Consider the following 14312-nt stretch of genomic DNA (forward strand, 5'->3'; position numbering starts at 1 on the left):
TTGCTTTGTCTTAATGAAAGGGTATGGGTAGTATTTAAGGAGGAATATCATCTTAGCATAGGAGCTGCTCCTATTTCTCTTTCAACCATTTGAATAGATGCCAAGCCAAGACTTTGAGTCTCATGAGGGGCTGAGGAGATAACTCTGGCTCTCACATGTTCTAAATATTATAAGCTGCTGATTAGAGGCCTTTGATGCAAGTTAGTTATCCCAGAGCTAATATCTAGGGAGCTGGTCAATCAAAAGTTGGAAGTCTTAAAGACTATCAGTGATTTTTCTTTGTAATAGCTAGTATCCAGGTATCACTAATTGCTATTATGTAACTCATAAAATGCTTCTCCTTTACCAATTGATATACTACTCATACCATTAAAATTTTCTTTAAAGATGTTGACTATTTATTGTTAATTCAAAATATTTTTAATATTTTATGTATCATTTTCATACTTTAAAAATTTGTGTGGGTTACCTCAAGCAGCTTTTTAGCTCTTTGTCAAAAGTCTGAGTCCCTGGAGGATTGAGATATATTGCTGTGTCCATTGGTAATTCTGCCATTATTTGCTGTAGACTCAAGGCAACAGAGAGCTTTTTTGAATTTGAAGGCAGAATAGGACATTTATTTTCATGCCTGCTAACCTTCACAAGGCCAAATTTATTGTCATTGATGGATGTGGGTGGTAGTGGTAGAAGGGGGTTGGTATTTATCTGTTTTTCTCAGAGTCTAGTACAATGCCCTGCACATAGTAATTCTCATAGATGCTTAGTATCCTTGTCTTTGTTCATAGCCTTATGAACCAATCAAACTGTATTCATGTGAATGTGTGTGTACACATGTGTTTAAAACCACCATCTCTGCTCACCTCAGGGTTTGTTCAAATACTACTTTCTCCATAAGGTCAGCTCCAATCATTTTCCATTCCTAAGCTGGAACCCATCTTTCTTTCTTAAGAACTCTCATGGGAGGCTAGGGTTGTGGCGCAGTGGCAGAGCACTTGCCTGGTACATGTGAGGCTCTGGGTTCAATTTTCAGCACCATATACAAATAAATAAATAAAGGTCCATCAATGACTAAAAAAAATTTTTAAAAAAGGAACTCTCATGGTAGATTATTTTTACTTTCTTTTTGGCATTTATTTGTTATTTTTGTTTCATAATTAGTAATTATTTGTTCATCTTTGCTTCTTTATTTGATGGCAAAATTCTTACTCAAACCATCTTTCTGTCTTCTTAATAGAACCCCTGTGTCTTGTAGGACCTCATTTAACACTAGGTGAAATGATGGCCAGATAAGTAGATGGACAGATGTTTGTGTCTAGTTAATTGTGTCCCCAGATCCTTCTAAGTTTCTAACTATTGCCCTGTGTCAAATTCTTGGGAAGGTAAGAGACAGGTCCCCACCACAAATGGTGATGTTTATTCCTAGTTGAAGTTTTTGTCTAAATCCTTCTTAGTTTTCCTACTCTATTGAGCTAAGATAGATCAAGTAAAAACCTGAAGAATTTCTTTACTCTTTTTCCCCAATGTTGAAGACAGAATAAGACTGAAAGCAGTCTCTTTACTACCTTATCTTTCTTACTTTGGCTCCTCAGAGTTCTCCCCAAAGTATCAGGCTACTTTAGTCTCCACCTCAGTGAGCCTCAACCAGAATAGAGGAAAGAGAATTAATCTATATAAAGAGAGTTATTTGTTGTTTATAACAAAAGCTCCAAGAGATTTCTTGACATTTCTGGCCTTGGCCTGTATATGTATGTATATTTTTATGTATTTGGACATGGAAAGTGATACAGTTTATTTTGGGACTTTTATAACATTATCCATTGTGTTTAAAGAATGTTAGGATACATTTTTTATATACATATACACATATCTAAGCCACAAAACTCCTTAGATGGTTGCCTGAGCTGCCTCTTATTCAATCTCATTCTTAGTATGAAACAGCCTTTGGGATAAAAACTGTTGTCTGTTTCAGTGGACATGTGGGAGTATTATGATACCTCTAGCTTTTTAGATGAAGGAAACTTTGAGCCAAATCCATTTCTGGGGCACTCGTGTGTAGATCCTATATATGTAGCCCATATTGGAGTAGCATGTTTATAATTTCTTTGTAAAAAGCATATGGCAGCCAGTTGTCTTTGCCTCTTTTAGTTGGAAATACACATGGCAGCTAGCTCTCTGAATTAACAGATGTGGGTTAGCTGAAGCTGAAATAGCTGGTATTTTTCTCAGATACATTGTTCCATGGTAGTACCTCTCATGGACAGAGAGTTTTATTTTTGCTTCTCTCTGTTCTGATTAAATTATTATTGATTATATATCATTTATTTAGAGCAAATATTTAGAGGCTCCTATTTTTTGTTTTTTCTTTTTAACATTTTTATTTGTTCTTTTTAGATATACATGACAGTAGAGTGTATTTTGACATATTATACATCCATGGAGTATAACTTAAGATAATTAGGATCTCTTTCTTGAGGTTGTACATGATGTGGAGTTCCACTGGTGGTGGAGTCATATATGACATAGGAAAATTATGTCTGATTTATTCTGCTATCTTTCATTCCCACCCTCCTACCTTCCCTTTATTCCTCTTTGTATAATCCAATGAACTTTTGTTCTTACCCTCTTACCCTTATTGTGTGTTATCATCCACATATCAGAGAGAACTCTCAGCTTTTGTTTTTTTGGAGATTGGCAAGGCTTCTATATTTTGTAGAATGGTTTTGGTAAACAGCTTACCAAAAGTATTAACTTTGTTGTAAGGCATTAAAAAGAGTAATATTTTGCAAGAAAGCCTGGTAACTGAGATATTCATCTAGCTGTTTAAAAATAATAAAAGCCAGTTGGCTGTGCATTTAATTATTTCAAGACATTACCTGTTGCTGATTATAGGCTGCAATACTAAGTTAGCTATTCTAGAGCTGATATCTAGGGAGTTGGTCAATCAAAAATTGGCAACCTAAGGCTGTCAGCTAGTGTTTTAGTCTTTTAGCTAGTATCTAGATAGCATAATTTTGTAACTAATCAAACATTTCTTTACTCCATTGATATATCACTCATACTATCAAAAATATCTTAAAATATGTGATATTGGAGCTGGGGTGTAGTTCCGTGGTAGAGTGCTTGCCCAGCATATGTGAGGCACTGGGTTTGCTCCTCAGCACCACATAAAAATAAATAAATAAATAAAGGTATTGTGTTCATCTACAACTAAAAAAAAATTTTTAAGCAAGATGCTGATATTTTTTGGGAAAAAAAAAGAGCTTTGAAAATCGATGCAAGACCTAAAGTAATAGTCGCTTATGTTTCCAGAGTGTCTGCACACTTAAAAGATTGGCCTGGCTACCTTAGATATTATATGAGTCCCCTTATGTATAAGGGAAGTGGATAATGGTGTGTGATATGTGCCTATGTATATAAATACATGCAAATATATATCTATATCATTTAAATATGTGAAATCATAGGAATTGGGTCAGAGTCTACTATTTTATTGCCCCATTTTTGGAAAAAGGAGAAAATCTAATGTCAAAAGTGAATTGGAGGATCATAAAACTTAGATTCAGGAAAATTTATTTTCTGGACTTTAGTCTGATGAAAAAAGAGTAACTAGAGTGATGGATGGGCATTCAACTCTACCTTTTAGGTAACCAACTTGGTTTCTTTATCCTGAATAAAACAAATATCAGAATAATATTTTGGGCTACTTTAGAATACAGAAGGTCAACAATATAAAAGTAGGTAATGTCTGAAACCTTCACCGACAGCTTGTGTTAAACAGATATAGTCAAATGTTATTTGCTTAAAATGAATAACACAGATGAGAACAAATAAGGGAATAGAAACAGAAGCAAACAGGTTGAAGAAAGTTCTTTATTTTGTTAACAATGGAAATGACTGGCTGAGGGTGTAGCTCAGTGGCCAAGCTTGCCTAGAATGCTCAAGGCCTAGGGTTCAACCCCAGGACTGCAAAAACCAAATCAAAATGAAACAAAGGAATGGAAGGGAGGATGGTATAGACAAGTAATAAATTCTAAGAATAAGGAGTAAAAAAAAATCATTGCCTTGCTGCTTGGATAAGGAAGGCTGAATTTACATACAATGATTTACATACTGGGGAAAAAACATTTTCAAAGCACTCTTTTTAAAAAAATATATATTTTTTAGTTGTCAATGGATCTTTTATTATATTTATTTATTTATATGTGGTGCTGAGGATTGAACTCAGGGCCTCACCATGCCAGGTAAGTGCTCTACCACTGAGCCACAACTCCAGCCCTCAAAGCACTCTTAATGAATGACTTTATTTCATTAGTGGGGATAGGTATGTATATACAACTATATATTATACATATATAATATAATTTATGTATATTTGTGTAAATCATGTATGTTTCTTTTTTGAACTAGATAATTGAACTAGTTCTAGGCTGTTGATCTAGACTTGTTGCCCAAGTTCCTTGCCTTTAACTCATCTTCATATGTAAATGTTCTACTGAAACTAAGTCTTCATGGTGAAACTCTCCCCCTTTACTCTGTACTTACCTGGTACCTTTGCTTCCCTCCAGTGATTAGCACTTGGAGTGGAATTAGAGCCTGGCCTGATATAGATAGAGGAGAAGAATACCAGATTTTGTCTCATTTCAATTTTTTTTCCAGAGGCTATAAACAGGTTAGCAAAAGGCACTAACCTGAAGTACGGTGTCAGAATTCATTCGTTCATCTAGGATGAACTGGCACTCTGATAATAATCCATGTTAACTGTACCTAAAAACAATGTGAGCATTTTTCAGAACACTGGGAAACAATCCAGTGGTCTGGCAGATTTCCAGAACAATCCTTCAAGGCCAGAGCTTGCTTCTTCTTATCGCTCTGGTGATATGGAACACCCAAGTTCCAGGGTGCAAAGGAGGTGATGGATGAATGAGCATTTGCTACCTGAGAAAAGGAATGAAGGAAACTACTTTCTGGACAACACTTAGCCCTAGAAAGGAAGACTACCTGCTGATGGAGATAGGTCTGTCTGTGCTTGGTTACAAAGAAGTTCATCTTTGGAACATTTACTTAGGCGCCCACTCTATAGATTTTTATTTATGGGTGACAACAATAAGATTTGTACCCCTTTCTGGGTCATTATTTTTTTGGGTTGGCACATCATTTAACTATATTTAGGGCCAGATTGTCTTTTTCTCTTTTGATTCCTGGACTGACATTTACACTTGACTTCTTCTTGACTCATCTCCTTTCACTTTCCCCTTGTGGATTCTACTATAATCACTTGAGCATTTAACAAACCAAACTTATCTCCAGTTCAGAGCCTTGGTACTTGCTGTGCTCTCTTTCTGAAACACTCTGCCCTAGGTCTACCACATCATCTCCACACAGCACACTCTCTCAGTTGGCTTTCTCTCCATTCTGTGCCAGTCACTCTCATCTCACCTTTTTTTTTTTCACTTTCTAAAATTAACTCGCTCGCTTCTTTGATTACACATTTATTGGCAATCTTTACTGATAAGGTATACCCACCATCTAGACCTCTGTATCCAGAGTGCCTAGCACAGAGAATGGCGCACAGTGGTACTCAAGAAATATCAGTGACTAAGTTGGATTTTAAATTCGTCTCCAGCTCATAGGCTTCATTTCTTTCTAAGCAAAAATGCTTCTTTATAGCGAGAAGTTGATGGTTAAGCACTCTGGATTAAAATATTGTAGGGAACAAATAAAATAATATTTTGACTCAGTTTTCAAGATCTTGAGGATGATCACTGAAAGGGTAGGAAAGGGGTAAAAGAAAGAAAAATGCACTTAATTATGAAGTACTAGGGACTTTCTTGGTTCCACCTTCCTGGCTGGCTTTGGCCAGATGTTTGTTGGAATAGAAATTGCCTTATTTATCCCCAAGCTGTTTAGTCTTTTCTTTTATCATGAGAGGGCCTTTGTGTTGGGAAGGAACTGTAAGACTTCCTGCTTACTGCAGCATAGACATCTGTTAGTCAAACAGACATTTCTCCATAGACTTCAAATGACTATTTTCTTGTACAAACGGAAATGTGCTGACTCGAAGGGGGCCAAAGAGAAAAAAAGAGTTTCCCCCCCTCGGATGTCCTAATAAGGAATGCACAAGACATGTGCTTATAATGTGCAAACAACTATTACTCTGAAAAAGAATTATTAAAATGTCCTAACTTTGATAAAAATAAAAACTAAATCATTTCCATTGATACAAGCCGTTTGTTTTTCAACTGGGATTTTCATAAACTTAAATTATAAAATTAATGACAGATGCATGAGAAGTGATATATATGGCTTCCACATGCATGTACTAGAGTTAGTTAGCTTTTTTTTAAATACTATTTTAAGACTTCCTTTTTTATAGGACTAAAGTAATTTAGAAATGATAAGCTTGTTCTTTTTATCAGTCCTATTTTATAACCTTCTGTGAATCAGACAACTCATTTCATCTGAATCATTTGCCCTTTGCTTTTTCACTTGTCCAAATATCTGTCCCCAAATATTTCATTTTCGTGGTGACACCAGGACTGGGGTCATGAAGTACCCTCTTGTAAAAAATTAGGAGGGGCTTCTCCTCTGCTAAGATCATGTTTTTATAATCAATGATATTTCCTGAACATCTGCCTAATGGAATAAGAAAAATACTCATGTTTAGTCCTTCAGACTTTTTATATGTTAGAGAAAAACTTAAACATATCTTGAAAGTAATGTGAGACATCTTTTAAATATCTCTTCATGTACCAGGTTAAGGACTTCTTGACATGTGTGAGAATCCGACTGAGGAAAGATTAACTGAGAGATGACCCAGAGGTAGCAGGAGTCATGTCTTCTTTAGAGCAGTACACTGAAGGACAGCTCTAAGGCATGTCCAGAGAGAACGGGTACAACTCACAAAAGCAGTACAGTGAAGAAGACCTATCCTCCATTTATAACATTTGGGGGATGCACAGATGAAGAGAACATTATTTGGAAATTGAGATCATCTAGGACAGAGATTTATTGCCTGGAACCCAGGAAAACCCGAGAATCTATGGTTGAGTCACTGTAGCCTGTGACCCACACCCCTGAAGTTATGTGCACATGTTGGTGTGCATTTTTGCATATTAATTTTTCATTGTTGGTTCACTAGCTTTTGGTTGGTTCTCAAAAGTTCATGTGATCCAAAGAAGTCAGAGAATCACAACAGAGCCAGACTAGTATTCCCCAAACTCTTGTTTCATGGGACTTAATGTTCTTTGTGATGTCATTAAGTCTTCACTGTGGTCTGATAAGTCTGGGAAACATTGTTTAGTGTATTTTATCAATTGGAGATTCCTAATAAACATTACCTTACTAAAAGCCCTGTGTTTGCAGAATACCTATGAATTTCCCAAGAGCATGAATATTTCATGGAAATGCATTCAAGAAATATCGAACCAGACCGTGCATTCTAGATGACACTTGACTGACATTATTGTTTGAATCTTAAATGTCCCCCATAGGCTCATATGTTAAAGGCTTAGTCACCAACCTGTGGTGCTACTGGGAAGTGGTAAAACCTTAAGTGGGGCCTACTTGGAGGAAGTGAAGTCACTGGGGGAATGCTCTTGAAGGGCATAGTAGGACCCTGGCCCCTTCCCCTTTCTCTGCTTCCTGGCCACTATGAGGTGAGCAGCTTTGCTCCAGAAAGTTCTTCCCCAGAGCCTATGATGTTTTTCCCAAAAGCAGTGGAGGCAAATGACCTCCATGGAATGAAACCTCTGAAACCCTGAACCAAAATAAACCTTTCATCCTAATAAATTGATTATCTCAAGTATTTTGTCACAATTATAGAAAGCTGACCAACACAACTGATGACAAAGATCATGGAATGTGAGGGTTGTCTATTCACAGTCCACATCTAAATACAGACCATCTACTTAATTCCTCAGTGGGTACTTGAGTTATCTCTGTAAACATCACATAAAATGCTTGTTTCCACAATTTTAAAATATTTTCTTTGATAGAAAATTCACTGATACCAAGACTGTCATACTTTTTCAGACTATTCTATTCCTGATCTGGTTCCTGCCTCTTCAAGCTCCTTTTGGCCAGGTGCAATAGCACATGCCTGTAATCCCAGGTACTTAGGAGGTCAAGGATTACAAATTTTGAGGCCACGCTGAGCATAAAAAGGACTGAGGATATAGCTCAGTGGTAAAATGACCCCTGGTGGGTTCAATCCCCACTTTGGGAAACAAACAAACAAACAACCAAACAAAAAACACTCCTGATCTGTTTAAAATGATACACTTGCAGGCAGAAGCAGCGGATCTTCTTGAAGTATTTGCTGTTCTACAAGAGCAGCCTCAGCTCCTTCCACTGTTCTTCATGGTTCGGGGGCCCTTCACAACCTCTGCTCGATGTTTGGGTTATCCTTCATTGAATCTCACACAAGGCATTCTGCCCACCCAGGTTCTTTGCCAAGGTAAATGGAACATTTAATTGAAAGGATGCATCTTCTTTGGTCTTCTTTTCAGGAAAATTCACACATGAGTGTTTCCATCTGGTGTTTGGAGTCACAGCCACGTGTTCTCTGAGAATGAGCCCACCCATCTGCAACTGGGTGTGCAGAGCTGCTTTGCATTACTTAACCCCGCCCGGGTCATGGTGATGAACTGGGGGTGGAGAGCTGACCCCATCTCGGCCAACTGGATTATCTTCCATGGTGAGTGGAATTGGATTTTGGTGATCATACATACTCTCTCCTGGGTCTAGAGTTTTGCAGAAGCTGCAAAATGATGGGGTCGGGGGTCGGGGGTCGGGGGTCGGGGTGTCAGATGTGCAAGGAGAAGCAAAATTTGTGTGTGTGTGGGCGGGTAGGGTATAAGAATGAATGAGGACCATTGGACCTCTTGCCTTCAGGCTCACTGGAATACTGATTTTTTTTCTCTCTATGCTGTGATTTGAACCCAACATTTAGCTATATCCCCAGCCTTCTGATTCTTTATAATAATTTCGCCTTTTTTTTTGTTTAAGCTAATTTGAATGGGTTTCTCTTACTTACAATTAGAATATCCTTGACAAAAAGAAACCCTAAGATCCTAAAACCCCTCAAGAAAATTCCACAGGGAAAATTGTTCATATTCTCTCTTTCTGGAAGCAAGTGAACAAAATCTAGGGAGGAACTGGATTATTGCAGAGTTCTCCTAACCTATCACTTTCTTCCCATCTAGTGCCTAACCCTATCCTCACTCAATTTATTAATTTGCTCTACTTACATGCCTCTGCTTAGTCTGATTCCTTTCCTAGAATGCCATTCCATGTTCTTTTAGTGTATTTAAATCCTGTCTCCCCCTTAAGGATGCAGTTCAGTTATTCATCTTCTCTGAAACTTACTCTGACTGTTCAATAAGTATGTGTTGAGTAAGAATAGCTAATCTGACTAAAGGAATAGAATAATAGTCCCATAAAAAAGACAGAAATATTCTAGACAATTTTAGTTAAATGGGAAGGGAGATTGTTACATCAATAACACCAAGTACCAAGGATTATTCTATAAATTATGCTGAAGCTGTTGTTGTTGTTTTTTTTTTTTATCTTCACTGAAGCCAGTGAAGCAGAATTTGCTCAAGAACAATTTTGGACTGCTGACACAATCTCTCATCCTTTGTGGGATTCTCTTCTAGAGCATATTTTCCAAGAGATTGTGGAATTTTAATTTTTTTTCTATAAATTTAAAATAGTAAGCATTTTTCTTGGGTCCTTCTAAAGAAGTGACTTCTTAAGCCCTTTCTAGCTTTTAGGAACTCTTCTTTAGCACTTAGTACATAGATAATTTATAAATATTTGCTGAATAAGGAGAGTGAATGAAGATTGCCTCCATCTTTGAAGTTCAAGCATAAGGAAAGCGAGAGGCTTATAGTTAGTTTTGGAAAAATTTTTTAGCTACTGGTTAGAAGAAAGACCAAATATAATCTGATACATAAAGAAATACACCGCAGTTTTTTACTTTCAGAGGTAGACAACTAAAGCATATTGAGAGTTGATATAGGGACAAGCAGGCCCAGTGCTTAAATGCATGAGCCACTAAAAACAGCCACCACATTCCTGAATTGTTATGCTGCTTGGCTAGGGAACAAGCATTCCAAAATTCCCAGAACAGATCTCCACCATCAGTTAGGGAGTTAGAGTCTCTGCTATCCTGGTATCATGTCATGCTGAATATTTGAAAGTGGGGATGACTAGGTATTTATCTTTCTCATTCATTTGGGATTACTGGCATGGTGTAAAGAACAGGCGGCCCACCTGAGGATTGATAACAATTCCATCCAATCACCAAATCTCTTGTGAGAGTAATACAGAAGGAATGGAAGCCCACGTCCATTCCAGTTAAGATGCTTTGTCTGTAGAAAGTGAGAGGAAACCGCCAACAATCACAAAACCCTCCTTGGAGTGTGAAGTGGTGCAAACCCTAGAACTATGGGCAGGATGCCAGTCTGGAACCTGGGGCTCCTCAGATCTTCCCCTGTGGGCAGGAAAGGGCTAGCATTGCTGGACAATATGTTCAGTGTGTTCAGGGTGTTGCAGGATGCCAAGGAGTGTCAGGTCCTCCTCGCTTACCTTCTATTTCTGCAGACATTGAACTTGAGAGTCATGCTGTCATTGAGTTCTCAATGGCTGAACATCCTGTAGGAAGATGAGCAGCAGATTCAGATAATTAGACCAGCAGACTAGGTTGATATTTATGAGAGGAAAAGGATTTTCATGAGAGGAAAAGGTTCTCCCCCCCATTTCAATTGGTGTTTATGCGTAGTCATTTGAACTAAGTAGAATCCTGGCAAAGTGACCTGGATATGCAGTTGAATGATTTATATGTGACTTGGGAAAGCAGATGATTGCAAAGCTATTTCTAATCTTTAGTTACAAAATAAACTTTACTCCTTTTATTCCTTTCATTCAGAGGTACTCTGGTCTGAGCAATGATGCTAACTTCCAAAGTGGCCGTAGGAGTGGAGATGATTAGAAGCCTTTGCCTTTGGAATTCTCTGTAGACCCAGCTCAGATCCTGCTTTCACCTATCTGCACTGTGATCTCCATCAATAACATCTTAGGACTTTCTGTTCTGTTACCTATTTGGAAAAAAAAAGTCTGAATTTCCATCTGTGCTAATGAGAAACTTTGGCTTTAATGATCTTTATGCTTCTTTGGTTAGGGTTTTTACAACTGAAGTATGTCTGAAGTAGAGTCTGGCTTCTTAGTTAGGTCAAGTGCATTAAATTAATCAAATACCAAAGAGAAGATCTATGCCCAGACACAGCAGGAATGCTCCTGACAATTGAAAAAAAAAGGGGGGGACCATTCAAAGGGATGATTTATCAAGGGAACATAGTGGGGAACGGAGTGGTGGGTAAAGGAGGATTAAATTTCAAAGATGATGTCCTTTAGACTGCAAGGGCATGTGAACCACAAAGTGTGTGTGTGTGTGTGTGTGTGTGTGTGTGTGTGTGAGTGTGTGTGTGTGTTTTGTTTTACTTTTTTGTTTCACAGCCAGGGCTGCTGCTTTATGGATCCTCTCTCTAGTGTCAAGAAAACCCCATGTAGAGAGCTGTAAGTAATGTTCCCAATATGGAGAAATAAAATTGAGAATCTATAAATAAGAGAGTTGTGACTTACAGAGTGGCCTGATGGCTGGCTTTGTTTCTTTAAAATGGAAATATTTTGTGGTTATTTTCATGAAGGCAAAAGTGAAAAAACATTATGTTTACAACCCACAGGATTCCAAGTCCTGAGGAGGCAGAGCGAATGTCTATTGTATTTGGAATTATGTCTCCAAGGCCTAGTATAATGCCTGGCTACTATGGTTTAGATATGAGGTGTACCCCAAAAGTTCAGGTGTGAGACAACACAAGAAAATTGGGTAGAGATGAAATGTTTGGGGTTTGAGAGTCTTAACCTAATCATTACATTCATTATCTGCCTGTAGGGATTAACTGGGTGGTAACTCTCTCTTTGTATCTCTTTCTGTCTGCTTCCTGGTACCATGTCCCCAGCTGCTTTCCTCCACCCTTCCACCATGGTCTTCTGTCTTACCTTGAGCACAGCAATGGAGTTGCTGTTTATAGACTGAGACCTCTAAAACCATGAGCCCCAAATAAACTTTTCCTCCTAAAATTGTTCAGGTCTTTTGGTCACAGCAGTGGAAAAGCAGCTGACTAAACGGACTGGTCCACAGCATATGCTCATTTATTAAATATCATTAACATTTATTACAAAGAACATCTAAATCACTATGTTTCATGAAACTATAAGCACTTCCAGATTAGAGATGTCAGAACAGAATTTTTATTGCTCGTTTCCAATAGATACTTGGTAGATTTAGTCTGACCTAGTGAATAGGAGTGATATCCACATTTGTTTTAATATGTATTCCTGGGAATCTATTGCAAAAAAATTCCAGAAAAATCTCGTCAAAGCTGCTTTTGTCATTTCAATGTTTTATTATAAAACATAGGCAGTAATTTAAAAAAATGAACACTTCATCTATACCTATCTATAATAATTTTAAGGATCAATCTATAAAATCTAAGTATCTGAAATAAAGATAGTTTGAATTTTGATCAAAGAGTGCCTGGTACAGATCACTGATGTTCAGCTCCAGATTTATATTCATCTTTCTGTGTAAATATTGAGAGAAATTTGAGAAATCAGATATGCCTTTGGATGTCTAATGGATTAGAACTCCATTCTTCAAGGTACAAACTTGTTTAAAGAAAGTTTGATACGTAGATCTTGATTTTTAATAATCCTTGAAAATGTTTCTGGATGGCTTGTGCTTCTTTTGTGTTTACTGAGTGACAGTGTGAATATAAAACAAGACAGAGAATGTGCTGATTGACTCAATGCTATTAGAAAGCAAGGACCTTTAAAAGCTCTGAATATATTAATGACAAGGGGAAAAAACTCCACTTCTTTCAAGTTTCAGTAACTTCTCAAGTTGAAGCCAGTAACTTATGCTAATTATATAACAAATAGGAATAATATTAGACAGTAAAGACAACCAGAATATGTTTTACAAAGTAATTCCTGCAAGGAAAGCTGAATGAAAAATTCAAGTGCCACATTAAGCCTCAAATGAAATTAATGAGGCTCAGCTAGTATTTTTGCTCACTCTTACTCACAGCTCTTTTTATTAATGTCATTTTAAGTGTGCTGGCCCACTTGCCGGAGGCAGGGATTTGCCAAAGGGGTTGACTTTCATAAGGATAACACACTAATATAATGGAACATCTCTTCGTTCCCTGGATATAGAACTGCAATGAAAAAGTATTGCATAAAAGACAGACTTTTCTTTCAAATGAAAGACAAACCAGCTCAAAACCATACCCAGGCACACAGAATACCACCACCACAGGCTGATGCTACTATGCTGTTTTTTTTAAGAGCTAGGATTGCCTGGCATCTGAACTCAGGTTTAGGTTCATGTGGAAGCAGTGAGACTCAACAATGCTTAGTGATCAGACAAGCAGGGCACACGACATTGCGCACATTCCTGGAAGAGAGGTAGCCAGAGTACTGTATGCAAAAGAAAGTGAACATAGCATTGAGCTCTCAAGTCAGGCTTTTTTTTCCATCAGTGACAGTTACGGAGCTATTTATTTAAAAAACATTCTCCTTTTGAATTAGGTTTCCTTTGCAAAAATCAAAATCAGTCATACTAGTTTTTTTTTTTTTTTTTTTAAATGAGGTGATTTGGTGATGTACAATACTGCTTTCTTGAAGCTTCCATTTTTAAAGAGATTTTTCTCCCTATGATGTCCAGTTGGACTTGAGTGGGAAATGGAGCACATATAACACTCTTGATATCCTGTGATTCTCTGGAAATAGCCACAAAAAAATATTACTCTGCTAGGGCAGAATGTATGGCTCTGGCCTTTGTCCAAAAATCAACCCATTCCTCAAACAGAGAAAGCTAGTGTTGAGTTAGAAGTGGCACTCCGACAGTGAAGTGACAGGCATTCTGACAAAGACACAGAATTTGAGGTCTTGGAATTCCTTAATTTTTCTACTCCTGGGATTTGTATGAAGCAACCAGCTGACACTTTTCCCTTCCCAGCACTAGTTCTACCGAGGCCAGCTCTGAACACTTGCATTTGGCTGAGATTAATAATCCAAATTCAAAGCACATAGGCTCAAAGGAGAGAGCCTCAAATGGCTTTTCCAAATAATGGTTTTGGAAAACAGGTGCTTATAATATTCAAATTGCTTCTGTTTTTCATAATTTCTTTGTTTCTCCTACTGCCCTGGTAGAGACTTGCTAATCCCAAGCTTTCTACTTTCCTGTA

The sequence above is a fragment of the Marmota flaviventris genome, chromosome 2 (assembly GCF_047511675.1).
Source record: "Marmota flaviventris isolate mMarFla1 chromosome 2, mMarFla1.hap1, whole genome shotgun sequence".
Lineage (NCBI taxonomy): Eukaryota > Metazoa > Chordata > Mammalia > Rodentia > Sciuridae > Marmota > Marmota flaviventris.